Source organism: Oreochromis niloticus, linkage group LG7 (genome assembly GCF_001858045.2).
Source record: "Oreochromis niloticus isolate F11D_XX linkage group LG7, O_niloticus_UMD_NMBU, whole genome shotgun sequence".
NCBI classification, from domain to species: domain Eukaryota; kingdom Metazoa; phylum Chordata; class Actinopteri; order Cichliformes; family Cichlidae; genus Oreochromis; species Oreochromis niloticus.
The window spans coordinates 54,230,194-54,246,831 of NC_031972.2; the positions used below are offsets into that span (position 1 = coordinate 54,230,194).

Below are 16,638 nucleotides of genomic sequence, written 5' to 3' on the forward strand. Positions count from 1 at the left end.
GTAGAATACAAAGCTTAACTTGACATAAAAAAGGAGAGGCATAAAAAACACGCAAACCTCGTGCTTGTTTTGAACATTTGCTTTCGGCACAAGGAGTTAAAGGCTTGCAGTTTTCCTCATAAACAGTTGAACAACACAGAAGAATAGAGGCACTTACTACTGACATGCACGCTGATAAGGCCAAACAGGACCGGTGACGGGAAATGTTTGGCAGCATTCAGCAATTAGCTCATTCTCACTTGATCCTTTCACATCAGAAGGGTGTGACTGGATATCATAAATAAGGGCTACTTTACCTTAAACATCCCATTAAATCCATGTGGCTTAAAATGACAATAAGCCCAAAAGGGTGGCTTACCATGTCAACGTAAAGCCACGAACGACACTAAAGGACCAATACAGTGTCGTCAACGATGGACTTGTAAAGGTTTATCCTTATTAGTAATTGGGTAACAGCAACACCCGACATCATGCCAGTTGCACAAAGCCTTGCAGCGGGAATGAACTACTATTTACAAGTCTCTGAACAAACTGTGGGTTACGTCACTTTCAGCAAGTTTCTCTCACAGGCTCAACGCAGACATAGCTTCTCATTTGTAACCTAAGTTTCGGTGTTAATCGGATTTTACCATGACGCAAGTCCCCCATTCACTTCTGGCCTCGAACACAAACAGTAGTCATGATAAAGAGCGTGTGGAAACAATACAAAATGACAAACTGCAGCTCTCCACCTAATCTGTACCATATTTGGTTTTGGGGCAGTGTTTCAATGGCAGTTCAGCTAGAGCATTAAGTAAGACCTCGCTTCAGGACCTTCATATGCCATACATAGAGCGTGGACTCAAAGGTCAGAAGCTAGAGGCCGGTGACCAGACATGGGGCAGGGGATGGATAAAGCTGTGCCTGACCTCACACTGCCTATGTGGATGGAGCAGGACAGCTGACAGGCCTTAAACAGTCCCCAGCCCACACTTCCTATTGGCTGCCTGTGACATCATGCTTCTATCCCCATTTTTTCACCTCCTCTTTTCAGGGTGGGTGGAGAGTTCAGTTCTTCCTCCTCCTCCTTCTCCCCCGTCTCTCCTTCTTTTCCCCCCCATCCCACACACACAAATACACTCAGCTTTCTTTGCCCCTTTTAGGGACCTCAGCAGCTTCAGGAGGGAAGAGAGAAAGGGAAGGAGGGAGCAAGAAAATGAAAGAAAGATGAAAGAACGATTAAAGCATGTAATGTGGAAGCTTTGCTAATTTTATCTACATTTCTGGACAGAGGTGTGTGTGTGTGTGAGAGAGTTTCCTCCTACTTGTGTGGCAAGTACATGCCTTGTATGACCCTCATACGAAGCACCACTGCCACATCACACTTGTTTATCGTTAAAGTGCTCCCCGATGGGTCAGCGTGTGGTCTGTAAGCATGAATCAGAATCTGCATATAAGCCATAATGTTTTCTTTTTCCTCTCTTTCCTAGGCTCTAGGACTTGAGCAAGTCCTTCCTAATTAACACATGCCAAATGAGGAGTTTTGTTTAGTGTATCGTGCTTCATCATATGTTATTGTAAAACTCTGGGTTTGACGTTTTCACTAGAGGACAGCTACAGCTGGGCTTTTTCTTTTTCCAGTAATGAAACCAAAAGATTATTAAAGCAAAAGAAAACTAAAAAAGAAGAGAGAGGCACAAAGGGAGACAATAAGAGGAGGCATATTGGGAAATAATTGCTTAATATAAAAATATGTGCTGTAACAAGAATCAGACTGTTTTTTTGGGGTTTTTTTTAGTGTTTTAAACTAGACATGCAGCAGAGGGATGCGGCTTTTTAGGGAGATTCAAAACACAAAAATGATCAAGACATGCATTCTGTGCATGATAAGGGACAGTGAATCCCCTGCTCTGCGACAATCAAACCTAGTGTTTAGTGCCGGATCACATCCCTCCGCGATAGATTAGCTCTTAGTCGGATTAAGGAGGAGTCAGTGCATATAGGAGAGGTGAAGTGTCATCAAAGCACTGCAAGAGGACTCAAAGACGCTGCAGTGGTTAGCAAGCATGAGGCAGGAGGGTTTATTTGGGACTGATGGGAAGATGGAGAAAGATCTCGGGGCGGGTTTTTTATGTTGGGCACAAAGCACAAAAACTACATTTGAACCCACTTTCAGCTCATATAGCTTGTCCTGCTATGACACCAAAAGCTGCAGCTTAATCAAAAAGAAAACCTCCACAGGTGTGAACACACTATAAACCCGGAGCATTCAGAAGTCGACACAGAGGGCAGAGAGGACAGATGCCAGTGCAGAGGCTGGGAAATGGACACAGGGAACAAGACTGCTTCCAGCTACAGGAAGCGTGCTAAGCCCCCACCATGTTAAACATAAGACTTCCAGAAATGATTGAAACAAAATGCCCATGCTTTCTCCCCACCAAACAAACAATGGTCTCCTTTGTGAAAGCCCGTGGCTACTAACAGTCAGGGGAGATATAAAGACACAGTTTAGAAAGAGCGGGCATGTTTCCCCCCTTCTTTTTTGAGGCTGCAGACAACTCTCTCCTTCAGTTTGGACAGACTGGGACATAAATGTGGGGCGCACCACGGTGTGGCCCACTTAGGCGCCCCCTGCTTAGAAAAAAATGCTTTTGTTTTCCTGTTGTTACGGGCCTCAAACAACTCAAGGAACAAGGCTGCAACAGTAGCCACCACCAGCAGGGGGTCAACGCCATGGTAGAGAGGCACGCTAACACAGCAGAGATGTTACACACATTCATTGAGAATGTAAACACAGGGCTGAGGAACCAGTCCCCCCCCCCCCTGTTGTGACCTAAAAATCTGTTGTATTCCATTAATGGTTCAGTGAGCGTCTTCTAAAGCAACACAGCATATCTACCACAATCTCTCACACCGTCTGAACTCTGATATTTCAGACTTATTATGATTCCTTCAGCTCCGTTTTAATCAGCCCCAGGGTTTCCCCGAGCAGATCACTTTACACAAGTTTTCTGTCATCCTTAAAAGATCGCTCTGCTCCTCTGACACACATGTGGTAACCTGCGTAAAGAGGGCACTGCACCAACTGCAAGCACAGGATGAGCCGATTCTATATTTACCCGAGAACTGCTGTATCCCTGCTGTCCCCAGATGCAGTAATTCATTAGTTATTTCATAAATGTCTTGTTAACTCTTATTGGTCTGAATGCTGCTAAACCGAACATCATAAACTGTAATAAATGGAAATCCTGAGGCTATATTTTTTCTCTTCAACAGAAGCACTGCATCAGCTCTGAAATTACTTGAGAGAAAAAAAAAATCATATGCCTCATAACACATGACTGTAGTATTTAACTCCACCGAGGAACATGCAGATGATAACACAACGAGCCCTTTCTCCTACTTTAATTGTGTGTTAAATATTAATCATCAATAATGCAACATATTCTTATTCTACGTAACATCAACTGGTGTTAAAATGCTGCCCACGCCCTGATTAAGACCATAACAAGACACCATGGGAGAGTAGAAATCGCACCTGCTAGATCAGTGATTTCCGCCGGAATGCACTTATTCAAACATGAATGTGCGCACAGATACACACACACACACACACACACACATACTTTTGAACAGCTGGTGCTGGGCTGGCTGGCTACATACAGCCAGGGGACAGATAGCTGGCTGAGAGAGGGAATGGGAGCACGTTGCTCAATCAATGAGCCATCAATCACACACTTACACACACACACACACGCACGAACACAAATGCACACACACAGCAAGAAGGAGGAAAGACACGAAACAGGAGACCATATCCTTTAACTACCACTCAAAAGAAAGCCATCAAAGTGCTGGCTCTGGCTCCGGGCCTTTTTCCATGGCCAAATTTCCAGTCACTGCTTTGTCTTGTGGTGGTTTCAATAGAGCTACTACTAGACTCCTCTGTGTGTGTGTGTGTGTGTGTGTGTGTGTGTGTGTGTGTGTGTGTGTGTGTGTGTGTGTGTGTGTGTATTGCACCACAGCAGTTATCTGCTATCTAACTAGCTCACTGCTGCGGGGTTTCTTTTCTGCACTCTGCTGAGCTCCCAGACAGCAAGAGGTTGTGAAAAGGCTGGCAAGGAGGCGGCAGCAATCATATAGTAAGTAGCACCTTTCTGTTGTCTGTTTGGTTCCTGTAAGGAAAGATGGCGAGTGAGGAAGTAAACAAAGCACGTCAGAGAAGGGACTCAGCAAGTGATTACTGTTATTTATAGCTATTCTTTTCCTGCTTTGGCAACATCTGTACAAGGGGTACATAATAACTTATACCACAAAGTGCAGTTAGTTACTCTGAATAGTTGGATTACTTTTATTTGAAAATGAACAACCTAAACACACACACACATACACACACACACACACATTCTTGTTTTGATATCTTAGTGAGGACATCTAATTGACATAATGCTTTCCCTAGCCGCTTACCCTAACCCTAACCATCAAAAATGAATGCCTAACCCTAACCCTCAGCCTAACCTAATTGCAACTCTGACGCTAAAACCAAGCTTTGAGTCTCAAAAATGCCTTCAAACCCATGAGGACAGGCACTTTTGTCCTCACAAGTGACTGTTGGTCCTGACAAGTACAGTAATTTTTGATTTTTGGAACCCAAACAGATGTCTAAACAGGTAAACACACACGCCTATAATTTTACCAACAGGAATAATAATAAAGTTTTCAATGATAAATGCGGATAGCCATCCCTGTTCTTAAATCAATACTAACATCAATTCCTGAACACCCATGAAATCAGGTGGGCCTTTGTCCATTAATTGGTAATTGTTTATGTAAATGTACACACTGGGAATACATCCACAAACAAAAATAATGCGCATCTAAATCAGAGTCCTCAAACGATTTTAATAACAGTCCAAACATGGTTCATTTGGGATAATTCCAAAACATTAGTTCTTATATTTGAAAAGCTGGAACAGGTAATCATTAGCAGCGTTACTTTATCGGTGACTCAAATGGTTAACGGATTATCTCAGTTAAAGAGAAGCAGGAAAAGGCGAGCGGCATCGCCATCAGCAGCAGGATCAGCGGTGTTAATGTACACAGCGAGGAGTAAACAACACCAGAGGACGTCCTCGTGTCCCTGAGCCGCAGTGACAGCATGTCCTCCTGTCTGCACTGTCACTCTGTGTCAGCTCTCATTACCTACAGCACTGCACGAGCAGCACTGAGTGACTGACTGGCTAATGGCACCTGCTACCTACTGCTTTATGGATGACAGCAGGGGGCTGGGAATCGCCATGACAACACAGAGATTGCACTATGCCTGACCTCGATCACAGAATAATCTGTTCGTTTAAACATTATTACTCATTTATACAACACAAGAAACCGATTTCAGTTTATGTCTTATGTGTTAAGTATCTATAACTTACACAGAAGACACAGCAACCACTCAACTGCTGCCTACGTCAGACTAAGTTAGGCCCAGTTCACATGATGGAGGTTTAGCTTCGCCTTGCCATCTAAACCTAAGTTGTGTTTATTCGCCTGCAGCCATATTTCTGTGACAGCAGATATAAGGGAATCACAAACGAGAGAATAAGCTCCGTCACTTGAAACAAGACTCCCCTTGGATCATCATTTTTCCTCTGATGGATAACAGGAGGCACAATAGATGCCTCTAACTCACCTCTAAAGGATCACTGTGCCGTCATTGTACAAGGGGTACAAGGGTCAATTTCCTCAGCAAAGAAGAAGAAAAGATGCACTCTCTGTGATCCCCAAACTCTGATTTGTTTTCTTGGATAACATTTTTTTTGAAGATTTTCAAGACTTTCTGCAAATGACATCTTGAAGACAATAACTAAACGTAATTAACTAAAGAAAAGAAAATTACTAAAAACTGATTCAGCATGCTTGTATACCGTCTCTTCCACCAGACTAAAACTATTTCAGCTGGAAAAAGAAAAAAAAAGTGCTTATATGTACTGGAAGATTTAAATTAAATAACAATGCAAATAGTAAAGTTGTGTGGTGAGCCCCTGGGAATCCACTTAAAAACTAAACCCAACAAGAAAAAAAAAAAAACACTGGGTTAGTTTCACTGTGAGACAACAGGAGAGCGCAGAAATGATGTTTACATGCTTCCATAGCGCAGGGTTAAACAAGTGCAAAATCAAGATGTCTCTCCTAACTGTAGCTGGCAAAGTTTACAAAATGTTGAGGTGTGCCTGTTACTCCTCGATCTGATAACTGATCCGCAGTGGCTGCTAAGCGAGCAGCTTCAGACGGAAGCACGACCCAAATTGGGCCTTTGTTCCAGACTGCACAGTGTCTCAGCAGAGGCATGAACAAAACACAACACAAACGCACACGAAGCCTGAACAGTCACTAACGTGCACACACACATAACTAACTCTACCACAAGCGCCTCTGAGCCGCGTCTCACCCACCCACACACATATACTAAACACAACCTAACCCGCCTCCCCTCTCCTTTTATTCCTCTCGGTCTCCCGCTCCCTCCCCCCTAACCCTCATTCATAAAATGGCTGCTTCACAACTTCAATTCCTGGCATGGAATTTATGGATAAGGGGTCAGGGGCAGCAACAGGCCAGGAGGGACTTGTTAGTTCTATTTTTCCCCTCCCTCCCATCTTTTTCTCCCCCTCCTTTTCCGGATAAAAAAACAAAACAAAAACCTACACCAATGCGATTTGTCCACCTAATTCTCCTCCACACATATGCCAGCCTTCCTCTTCTCTACCCCAACCCTCCCCTTTCCTCTTACCCACTCCCCTCCAAAACAAACCTGATACCCTTGTAGCCTAGGAGGGAAACTAAAGCTATGCATCTGGCAGAGGAAGGCAGGCACGAAGTGGAGAAGGGGCAGGAGCAAGTGCTGGTGGCTCCTCCTAAGAGGCCAGCAAGAGGGGAACGGGGACAATCTCAGGTTCCATCCCTGGAACACAACCTCCATGTTTCTGCAGTTTTACCACATCACACAGATGCACATGCAAACTCCCAGGGCATGGTTTAAAAACAACAGAACATTGATTGCTATAGCATTTGCTCCTTAAACTCCAATCTATGTTAAAGGAGCAACAAAATGGGGCAGCTTGAATGGCCGAGAAACTCATCCCAACCTGTCAACACATACCTGTGTTGGTATGAGACAAAGGTGTGTGTGTCAAGGTAAATTTGGGCCTATTGCATCTGTTTTCCTCATGACACCACGCTGCGATATCTGCTTCTGAAAGTGCACAAATTAAAACTCACTCAGTGACAGCACACAAACCCCGAGGTGCATGTCAGGTTACACCATAGGTAACAGCATAAAGTTTCAGAGGGGGTTGCGGTTACGACGTAGCTACGGCGTAGATTTCCCACTGAAGCATTAAACCCCAGTAACAATCCCTCTCCTCCTCCCACCTTCTCCCCTGTGCTGATCCTGGAGCCCCCAGCAGAAGACGGTACGAGCAAGGAAGGGTCGAGGCCACGAGATGAACGGTCCCACCTCTTGCTGGAATGAGCATTAATTTGATAGGGGTTGGGCTGAGCCAGGACTGTGGTAAGACACGCACATGTGCCACACAGAAAGAAGCATGTGTTAAGTCATTGGAATGTACACACATATGGGAGACACAATGAGGAGGGTCATTCTTAGGATGCAATTTGAAAAAAACAAAAAACAAAACAAAGAATCAGCCATATGCTTGTCGTTGCTGCACGTCTGCCGTTTCTGCATCTCACATCAAAATGAGGACACCGGACGTAAATGCATAGACCTGCTGCAAAATGACACTGTGCCGTGGTTACATAATCTTTGCACTAGTAATGTAGCTGTTACTGTGCCCTGTATCTCATAAAAGCAGCAAATTTAGTTGCTCTGCTATAACCAGAATACAGTGTTCCCCCTCCTAAGCCCACACGTTTCAGCCCACCCATCCTCTTCTTGCCTATCAGTCCTGGCCTTATTCCATTCAAACTTTTCACAGATGGGAACAGAATTGTGTTGATGTGCATTCCATATTCAGTGTACATGCATCAGTCATACCACAGACCGGGGGGTCACAGGGTCAGAGGTGGACATGACAGACCTGGGCTCTTTATACATGCAAGGATACGTGAATATAAGTTCCCATATCTGAGCTGGCAGTGCAAAACAGGGCAGCAGTAATCAAATGAACTAACATCCAGGCTGTGTTGCATGGTGTGGTTACGGTTGCCTGGCTATTTATATGTGTCCCTCCTTCAGAGAAGGAAGCCGCTCCTATTGGATCCAGATGTGAGCGGAAGGACAGACAACAGCTCGACTGAAAGGTAAGAGCCTTGAGATTCTACTGCTGCTAAACTACTGTGCTATCATCTAGGAAACAGCGGCATTACTCCTCTATGGCAAGGACAAAAACATTACTACACATGTGCTACCACATAGACTACATTTGTCTTTGAAGTGTATCATAAATGATTAGTTGCCACGGCAGAAAGTGGACAGAGGTGAATTTTAAAAATGTGTCTAAATAAGTGAACATTAACACATTTAAGCGTTTCTGAGAGGTGAACGTCACCGCTCACCTGAGGCTTCAAGGGTTAAATTACGCTCTCACCCAGCCAACTACCATAACTTAACACTGCTCTCCTCCTCACTCTGTTTAGCCACAGTACTTGAATGTCAGCAAGTGCCTGTGAAGCAGGACTAAATGTGTTGTGACCGCTGGTGATGAATTGCTGGTAGGCAGCACCCCAGTGGGCCATGAGCCAATTGATCTACTAGTAGATCCCATGACACATGATCAATTCTTAGGCCGGTCTCCTAAGAGCTAAGGCCTACAGGCATTTTCACATGCCCTCTGGACTGGGTCAGGAGAATCAGGACAATACTTTGTTAGAACTTGTCCTTTGTTACATGTAGGAGGCAATCTGCTGCACATGCATTCTCACTATTACATAGGACATGTATAGAGTACAAATACTATGCTTGGTTTGGGTGAAGGTGCTGCCCGGGTTCAGGGTGCACACATAATGCCCACTGAACAAGTTCTCTATTCTCCAGACAGTTACCTCCGCTATTCTACATGGGTCCACACAGACTCTGTACTAGAATGCTGTCAGTTTAGAGACTCTTTAATTGTATTCTCAGAACATCTCCACCAGACAGTTTAAAGGAAAGTTGAGCTGAGAGAAGAGAGGATATGATGTCCTGGATATGTTTTGTACAGAATGAGCTGAAATGATAGAATAACTTGTCCATCTGTTCAGTGTACAGTTTCATTCTTTTCTTGTTCTTCTGTCTTCTTACAGCCACCGGACATGATGTGGCAGACAATAGAGGCCGTGGACAGCTGTTAATCTAGTAACATCTGGCTCCGTCAACCCACATTTTTCTCTCCCATAGTGAATGGATACGGACTATTCTCAGAAATGACATGGTGATCCCTTGATCCACTCTTGCATCAGATATGTCTGGCATGAGATAGCTGAAGCTAGCACAGACGTGTGCACACACACACACACAAGCATCATTTGCGGTTATGGGGCATGGGACATGAGGTCTGAACAGGAGCCATTGTAGACTGCACTACCAGGCAGCCACACTGGGGCCCATTCGCCCCTCTGATATGGCTCGAGTCTGAACACCTACGTCAGCCCACAAGCAGCCCGCGTGACGTCAAGCACATGTGTGCTTTGACCAGAAGCCTGCACGAGTTGGTTTCACACAGAGAACGAAAAGGAGGATGGAAAGGGAAGAGAGCACAATTCTGATGTCTCAACTATTTGTAGCCCCCTAAAACAGAAACTGAGATCAGCTTTGATTAGAACACGCAAAATAAAACAGCGGTATTAGTATTTCACAGCGAGCATCACTGTCAGTCTAATGGTATAATTATACGTCTGCTCTCAAATAACTCTGAGGCATTCTTGGTGCCCACAGTAGGCCAATGTTCAAATAAAATAGCACTCTCTGGTTGACCAGCAGCTGCTGGCTTATATATAAAGAGAAGTGATACAGATGCCAAAGGAGACAGCAATAAAAGTAAATCATTTCACCAGTCAAGGGTACATCATGTCAGATCGAATGGGCAGGTTTCTTGGAATAAAAAAAAACAAAAAAAACAGACCTTTGTTCGTAAGTCAATATTCCCCTTTGTTCTTTGTGCTTCTTGTGTAATACAATGTTGTATTCTGTTTTCTGCGTCAGTGCAGGGTAACAGAATACAACAGTCGTGTCTGGTGTTGTATTACATTAGCTAATAAATGACATCCTGATGCTGAGTTAACTTTGTTGTCTGTTTGGCTGGATAAAATGTGCCAGAAGGAATGTCTCAAAGGCAAGAAAACAACAAAAAAAAAAGTAGGTTTGGCCATGAAATTAAATCTTGATCTTTCTGTATCACTGACACAGTCACAAAAACACCAACTCCAGAGCACATTACACTGATCCCTGTGTCGCCCCTGCACCCTCCTGGTACCCATTCTGCTGGCTCCAACCGCCAAGGCCACCCGCCACGAGGGAAGCAGCAGAACAGTCCGGCATTCCACAAGCCTACGTGCTGCACTACACAACCACATAACTGCGTACATGGGGGGGCGTCTACCCTCACAGTGCACCCCATCACCCTCAATCACAACACACAGACGTAAAAACACTCTGGCACGGGGTACAGCATGCACGCATGCATCGATAATGCTTTCTTAATGATTTTTGCCACTGTCTGGTCAAAAGAGGACATATCGTCACTGGTCCACAATATTCACCCATCAATACATTACAAAACAGTTTTGAAGTTGAATCCGTTGACCAATGAGGAGTAAAGACTAATGTGCTTAAGTCAGAGACCAGACTCCCCACTGCTCTCGTAAGCCTGTTTGACCAGCTGTCTGTCTTCCTAAAGACAGACTGGAGAGCACTTTGCGTACACACACCCACCCACTTGAGGGAGGGAGCACCAAAGGCACTCCAACTTCCAGACATCCGTCCCATCTGCTCGACCAACCGCCAAAATCAAATCACAACAACAGCAGAGGACCTGCGCTTGGCTTCCCTCTTTTAACCTCAAAGAATGAACCCTTTGAGGTGATGTGTGACAACCTTGAGCATAACCCTAACCCTAATTCTAACTGTGGGCAATCGAAATATCCTATTTCTCTTTTTATTAAATTGTTCTTCCAATTAGTGGCAATCAGGGAACAAAAGAAATAACGTTTCTAACTGAGAGAAAGTCAGAAGTTAGGATTACCACCTAAGACATCTTAGAACTCAGAAGGTTAAAACATGCAAATTTCTGTTCATAACACATCGAATGTACAAGTTTACAAGTGCTAAAAAGGCTCTGAGTCAACTATTAAATCTAATGTGTATGCTCACTCAGTGGTCACTTCATTAGATGCACCTGCTCAAGTGTTCAGTAACGTAAACATCTAATCAACCAGTCATGTAGCAGCAAACAACTGGATTTAGGCATGTAAATATGATCAAGTTCAAACCAAGCATCAGAATGGAATAGAAAGGTGATTTTAGTGACTTTGAGCATGGCATGGTTTTAATGGCTTGAGTATTTCAGAAACTGCTGATGTGCTGAAATATTCTCACACAACAGTCTCTAAGGTTTACAGAGAATGGTCCAAAAAAGAGAAAATATCCAGCGAAAAAGGCAACGTTGATATCAGAGATCAGAGAGAAAGGCCATCCCGCTTCAGGTGGTGGGCAACAGTAACTACTAATCAGTTTTTACAAGCACGGTGCAGAAGAGCACCTTGAAGCAGATGGGCTAGCAGCAGCAGAAGAGCACAATGAGTGCCACTCCTGTCAGCTAAGACAGGCTCACAAAAACTGGACAACCGAAGACTGAAAAAAAAAACTTTGCCGGGTCTCACAAGTCTCAGTTTTTGTCAATATTAACCAAAATCTCAGAGGACATTTAGAGCACCTTGATTAGTCTATACCCTGGAGGCGAAAGGGGATCCAACCTGGCAACAGTAACGTGTAACTAATGAAGTGGCCAGTAAACATATAGTTCAACTTTAATAGAGCATTTGCAATATTAATCTTTATTATTTATATACACTTTTGTCTATCTCGATTGTAAAACATTGCGTTATCCCTGGTACTCAGCCCACACATACTCTCAACACTGTATATGCCTTCTCTAAATCTGAAGCCATGATTCCATTTCATTGAACTTGCAGTGTACATCACTACTCGAGAGCACGTTAGGTGTGAAGGCAGGAGCTATAAGTGAAGAGAGGTTGTGAGTGCTCCTTGCAAAGAGTGTGTTTCAGCCTCAGGACTGCATTTTCCACAACACTCCTGCAATTCAGAGTTGCCGAAGAACATGCTCAACTCATTAGAGCAGAGTTCGTTAGACCTTTCTCATCAATGTACCTGCACTCTGCTCTCCATCCTCCCACGTTTACTCTGTTATTAACCAGACAGCGCTGTGAGATAAATGACTACATTAATCGTCTTTGATAGCTCAGGGAATTTCCTTGTTCGCGGGCGGGAACAGTATACGGTACACGGTGATGGTCAGGTCCATTTTGTAAAACTGCGTACGTGTCTCTCCCTGTGTGCAAATGTGTGCAGGGACTGAAAGCAGCGGAGTTTGGATCACTGCTTGATGGATAATTTGTCCCTGTGTGTTCAGTGTCTCTGGTGTAAATGAAACACATAATGGGACATGGCAGCAGGCTCTTAACCCCACTTTGTCCGATGGCTGTGTTTGCTCTTTGCGCTCTCCCTCTCTCGTCAGAGGTGAGCCTCGAGTTCTCAGATTGCTGCAGCTGTCAGGGAAGACCCGAAGGACTCTGGCTGTTTCCTCAGTTCACAGAGGAGTTACTGCTCTCTGGCTTTTTCACTTGCAGAACCATATTTTCCTTTGTCCTCTGTATCCTCTTCCTTCCTTGGGGGTATGCTGTGAAGTTGTAAACCTGAGCCACAGGTGTCCAGCAGTGATACGCGTTTTGCCCCCTCCTCAAACACATCTGTGAGATCTTATAGTTCTGTCACCCAAAGCATCGGTTTTGCATACAGTTTATAAGAGCAATGCAGGCAGAGCTTGTTGTGCAGTAATGTTGTATTATTATGGCACCTTTCTCCAGAGGGTACCTCTAATCCAGTTACAGATTTAAACAAGGGAAATGGTTCCAAGGCATCCATCCCACTTATCCTTGGATCACAGGGAGAACAGAAAAGCTTGTTGCCAATCCTGCAGGGACTTCAAAGGGTTCAACCGTCCAAACATTTGTAGAAATTTGTGGAATTCAACATACTTGATTGCACCTGAACTGCAATAATACCTAAATTCCAGCTCGTTAATTAAATCCTGTGATGAAACCGACCAAACACTGAAACCTGGTTTGTGGGAGGCATGTGGAGGCAGAGGACCACCTCTGTTAATTCTTATTTTTTTAACAAAACAGCATGAAAAGTGCAAAACACAGATTTTTACTGCAATCAATTATTAACAATAGCAATTATTAACAGTTGTAACAAGAACACTGACAACTGTTTTAATTACATGCATGAATCCGTTTCCTAGATTTAAAAGGATAGCTGGCTACAGATTAGCTTCTGATATTTTGTAATAGCATTAAGGCAACAGCTTTTAAATTTAATACTTTCAGTTCATATTCTGTAGTGGCAATGTGATGCAAAATGTCCAACTTTGCCCTATGTCATAATAAAATTGTAAAAGTAACAATGTTAATCATTTGAAGTTGGGTTTAATTGGTCTATATTAACAGGTAAAAAAGAAATACATAAACAAACACAATGAAAATCCCATAAAATCCTAGGCGGAGGTATGAGAAAAACAACATGATCTTCTTCCTGATGTTCAGGAAGAACACAATCCATTATGGCTGGATAATTGCCACACATAGAAACCATCAGTAGTTCATACAGCTCTAAGCCGAGCCAACACACACAATGTTTGATGTGCACAATTGTAACGGCTTGAAACATATGACCGCCTGACATCACGAGTCAATGAGAGAAAAGAACCTTTTCCTTTAGGGGAGAAGTGGGCCCAACAAACGAGCGCATCCATACCGACTGCGCGGAGCCCACGTGCCCATCAAAAATGGCATTTTCCAGTGCAGCTCACGAAAAAAAAATTAATAGATGTGTCATCACCCCATAATCGCCATTAAGAGGAATAAGAAGTGGGATTTTCTAAAAATAAACTCATTTGTTGGGGTCTTAGAGGCTAAACACTGCATTCTAGAGAAGCTGAGCTGAGTGCAAGTGACGTGCCAGCGGATCACTTACCGTCATGCATTCTTAATTTAAGCTGTATCCCTCTTGAGGGGGCCTTAGGTAACCTTACAAATGCATGAGGAATATGGGTTAAAGTGTAAACACGTCTCCAAATAAGGATTACTGGATTATAGGAAAAAGCTTTTTTTTTTTATTCTTTTTTTTTACTTTTGATGACTGTTAGTTTGGTGTATGAAGCCTCTGAATACACTAATATCTACAAACAAAACTTAACCTGACAACCCCAAAGAGGTCGCCCATATTTTCCATGTGACTGACAGCAGCTTATATGAAGCTGTCGATAACCTTATCACCTTCCTTTTACAAATTCTATATAATGTTGGAATGCAATGACGCACAAATAGCACAGGTGCATTCATTATTAGTGAGCTTGTGTCATGTGTGGTGCCTCCTGCATGCATACATGAAGGCAGCTCCTTCGCTTAAACCACACAGAGCATTTCCCTGAGTGCAAACGCATTTGAAACAGACCATTTTCTTCTGCGTGCTAGATGTGAGAAAGGACAGCTGTGGAAAATATCCTGACCCGATCTTCTGAAATTGTCCAAAGTTCCTGTGTGAAAACGGCCACAGAAACCTAAGTAAATGATTCGCCACAGGCATGAACAAGATGAGAAGTAGTGAGAAATTAGGTTTCTGGAGGACAGGGGTTATGTCCTCTTTCAGTTTGTGACATTACGTGAAGACAGTACTGACAGTACAGTACTGTCAGCAAAGACGCTAGTCTTATGTAATCCCTGCCCAAACCAAGGCACTTTTGCTTTTTTAATGTGGGGTAAACAGGCCAACAGTACCCAGAGTGCAGAGAGGTGGTCTTCCAGGTTAGGCGCTGTTGGGGTGAAAATCAGCAGGAGGATGAGGAAATAACAAGTGTAGCAGGAGAACAGTTGGTGATGGAGGGTCAACAACCTTCAACTATTGGTCAGAGTTTATCAGACAAAGTAAGAAATGAGGAAACAAAAGGTATTCTTTTCAGATCTCCCTGTGAGAATCAGACCCCCCCCCACCCGCCCCAACATGCAGTGTCCTACAAAACACCCAGAGCGAGCACTGTCTGTGTTTAGAACATTTCTTCACCAAGCCATATATCTGGGATTTAGTTTCATCAGCCACATATCACCCAGGGAATAACGCCAACACTGTGACAATTAGACGATAAGTTGCAGTAAGCCTGAGTCAATACCAGTTGGCTCATTTAACAGAATCTGCCCATTGTCTGCCCTCTGTGACATCTCCCATTCCTCGCCACCATTGTATCTTCTCTCCTTATCTCTCTCATAGACAGAGGAATCTTCAGTATGCGACAAGAATGCCAACAGGGAAGCCAGCCACAAGACTGAACTTACGTAACCCTGGAACCGAGGGTAAAATGTTACAGAACAGACAAAATACAAATATGGCAAAAGCTCAAGGGAAATCTAGAATGTCATGAGGGAGAAATCCATGTTGATTTTACATTCAGTTCAAAAAGTGTCAAGAGATGCCTCGGCGGTCACAGACAGGGCATCAGAAAGCACTAGTGAACAATCAAGGATACATTTTCTAAGCGGAAATAAATTAGCCCAGTGAAATCAAAGAACAGCGTTTTCTTTTCAGTAGCTTCCTCATGTTTCTGTTTAGTCCATTTAAGACATTTTCTTCTGGGAGTTTAATGGAGCAAAACACATTAGAAAACAAAGTTAGAAGATTTGTGGTCATTCGATTGTAGCGACAGGCAAAAATCCAGAAAGGGACGAGAGAAGAGAAGGTAACAGAGAGAAAAGGCTACCGAGATGAGCAATGAACACCTCGGTGTCCAATAACAAGGGGGCCATGCACCCATTATCTCCAAGACATCAATTCAGAAAGGATATCGGGAGTGACAACCGGATTAAACTCAGATTAAACAAAACACATTGGAGCCAATAAATGAGAACAGAAATCTAATTATTCTCACAATGTAATTTCAATTCCACCGACAATTAGCGGCAAGTCTGTAATAGCCTACACTGCCTAATAGTGCTTGTGATTTAACTTAAATAGAGTCCAAACTAAACTAACAGAACATTAATGGCTATTTGTAAAGAGGCCATTGGAGCACAAAAGGCTAATTCATTCCTGCTGAAGAGAGCAGTTTAGTTAGAACAATGACACTGGGCAATGAGGGTATGAGGCCACACTTGAACTGGCTTATGATCTTCACAGTTAATCAAAGCCAAGGGGGCATGGGGAGGTAGAGAGAGAGAGGAGAAAGTGAATAGTAGAGAAGTCCAATAGTTAATCCTAGCCACAGTCTTTACTCTCTGAAGATGCCCATGACAGACCTAAGATGGGGAAGGATGCCAAGCAATTAACTGTAAAACTCACTGCTTCAACAGTCACGGTCTGGAAACGTTTTA

The 16,638-nt window shown here is 43.6% G+C and overlaps 1 protein-coding gene and 1 long non-coding RNA gene across 3 annotated transcripts in view; one reads left to right on the top strand and one right to left on the bottom strand.

The window, feature by feature from the left end:
- The window catches only part of igf1ra (insulin-like growth factor 1a receptor), a 68,412-nt gene that overhangs the window by 27,809 nt on the left and 23,965 nt on the right, over nucleotides 1-16,638 (bottom strand). The window lies entirely within an intron of this gene.
- Nucleotides 3,471-10,850, top strand: LOC106097877 (uncharacterized). 2 transcript variants are annotated; one of them, XR_002062889.2, is made up of 4 exons: nucleotides 3,471-4,121; nucleotides 7,436-7,549; nucleotides 8,237-8,301; nucleotides 9,283-10,850. It is a non-coding gene; the product is annotated as an uncharacterized LOC106097877 (long non-coding RNA). The 2 variants fall into 2 exon arrangements; XR_001223935.3 differs by lacking the exon at nucleotides 3,471-4,121 and having other exon boundaries at nucleotides 6,492-7,549.